Below are 2,541 nucleotides of genomic sequence, written 5' to 3' on the forward strand. Positions count from 1 at the left end.
CTCACGTGTTCTTGTTTTGTCTAGAGTGAAGCTCGAGTCCTCGAGTGAAGTCAAAGAATCTCTAGATTTGAACTGAAAATATAATTTAAGCACACAGACGTGTCACATGATGAAGGGTCGTGTGGTGTGGACCAGAGTCCCACTGAGTTCATCTGACTTCAGGACGAGTCACTTTTTATTCCCCACAAACAGTCAGTGCAGCAGCTCTTACTGCAGCTCAGGGTTGAGGGTTCAGTATTTTGCCCAAGGACACTTGCAGGAGGTGCTGGGGGACTGAACCGCCCGGTGCTCGCGTGGCCTGTCCCCGTGGCGCTCGCCTCCTCACACATACATGTGTAATAATACACATCATGGCGTTAATTCAGTTGCACTTGAATGAAAGGCTGGAGAACAGGAGCCACTGATACAAAGTGAGAGTCACAGTCTTTGCTCGTCATCATGACCCTTCTGCTGTGGACACGTGGCACAGCTGTAGTTCCCTGTAGCCTAAACACTGTTACAGAGCTACAGAGGAACTACAGTCTTCTTTGCAGAAGAAACATCTTCAGAGTTCAGGAACATCTCTGACTTCTTCTAAAGCTCCTCCAGCCTCGTCTCGACCATGACCTCTGGTTCTTCTGCTGACAGTCTCAGGACCTAAGTGTTCTTCATGCTCACCGTAGTGCTCTGCTCAGAGAATCAAGGCTTTGACTCATTAGGCTGGAGCATGGCTCTGCTTCATGAACACGTCTCTGCAATATCAGCAGTGACAGTCGGCACACTGACTCATGGGAAGTGCAGTTCATAAACATATTTACTAACCATAAATATGAACAACTCAGACGCACAATGATCAGTAATGTCATCACCTTTATTAATATTAAAAGCAGTTTGAGACAAAGACATGAAAGGAGGCGGTTACAGTCCAGTGTCTATGGCGTGTTCTGAGATCGCCGAGGCATCGTCACCACCTCCAAACGTGTCGCTGCAGATTCAGTAGTACTGACAGGTGTAGAGTTAGAAAACCAAGTTCACTGTAAAATAGTTATTATCAAAAACATTACTGATCCCTCTGTGAGTAGAAAAGAACTCTGAGGAGCTCCGGGGAACACTTGATAACCGCCATGACAAGAAAAACAAGGTAGTTAGCACATTAATACAAGTACATGCTGTGAGCCAATCAAATCACTTTAAATCACCGAGGGAAACACGGAGCACGTGAGCTCGTTTGGTGAACGTCTGTTTTCATTCAAGTGAAAAACGCTGGGTATGAAACACTGAGGATGATCATTTTCACCAAACTTCACTCAGTGTTTAAGTAAAGATGTGGAACGAGACGGCGCGTGACGTCACGTCGGGAACGAGACGGCGCGTGACGTCACGGCGGGAACGAGACGGCGCGTGACGTTATGTAAGGACACAACAAACCAACGAGTATAATCAGAGTGACACCTGAAAACAGCACAAGTGTAATAATGACTCGTCTATTCACATGTGACGGAGCGAGTAACTGTCCAACAACACAAACTACTTTCTTCAAACGTCTCTGTCCTTCATCATTAGTTACTGTAACTGAACAGGTCGTTTTTAGAATCATTTTCTTGTCTTTGTATCCAAAGCTGTGACTTTACTGAGCAACAGTATCAGGGTCTGTTTTGGGCGGAGTCACGTGTAGCTTTGTCTTTGAGCTGGAGCCTCAGATCAGCTGAACTCTGTGTTTGTGATGCAAACTGAAATGTACTGACATTTTCTAAATAATTTGTCTGTAGTTTCCACAGATGATATCAAACAGACAAGAACAAAGTGGTGTCACAGTTTTGAAATCTAAAGCTGAAACGTGGAGGTTTGGGCTGCAGCCATGTTAGGAGCCACACCTTTATAGACGAGAGGGTGGAGGCCAGCCCGACTGTCAGCCAGTGCTATTAGCTTCGTTAGTAGGATCCATGAAATGAACAGAAAACACCAGAACTGTCTGCAGCACACAGTAACCAACAACAACCATCCTAAAAGTGCGGGGTCAGGTTCACTGACTCACATTAGCAAAGGTGAGGCCTGCATGCTACCTGTGCTGACGTACCTGTTAAAGATGCCACACCCACGTTTCAGTTGTGCAGGTGCACGAGTTCTTTAAAAGCAGCCCACTTTAGATGTGTTACGAATGTGTCTGTTCTTTGTCCCACAACGTAAATATGCTTTAAAACAGCGGGTACCCCAACCGACCATCGACCGGTACCCCAACCGACCATCGACCGGTACCCCAACTGACCATCGACCGGTACCCCAACCGACCATCGACCGGTACCCCAACCGACCATCGACCGGTACCCCAACCGACCATCGGCCCGTGAGGCGTGGAGGGCTGCGAAAGTTGAGACTCGGGTGTGAAATTCATGGTTTTCAGAGTTTTTAATCAGTTTCTTCGCTAACTCAGTTTCCCTGGGTCTTTTCCCGTGTGTTATGAATAAATCTGATCTTTTTTGGTACCAGTACTGGTTTTATTTTGTTGTATTTATCCGTGACACCTTAAAGGCCGGTCCGTGAAAATATTGTCGGACATAAACC

Source organism: Pundamilia nyererei, unplaced genomic scaffold (assembly GCF_000239375.1).
Source record: "Pundamilia nyererei isolate P.nyererei 1_Seehausen unplaced genomic scaffold, PunNye1.0 scaffold00512, whole genome shotgun sequence".
NCBI lineage: Eukaryota > Metazoa > Chordata > Actinopteri > Cichliformes > Cichlidae > Pundamilia > Pundamilia nyererei.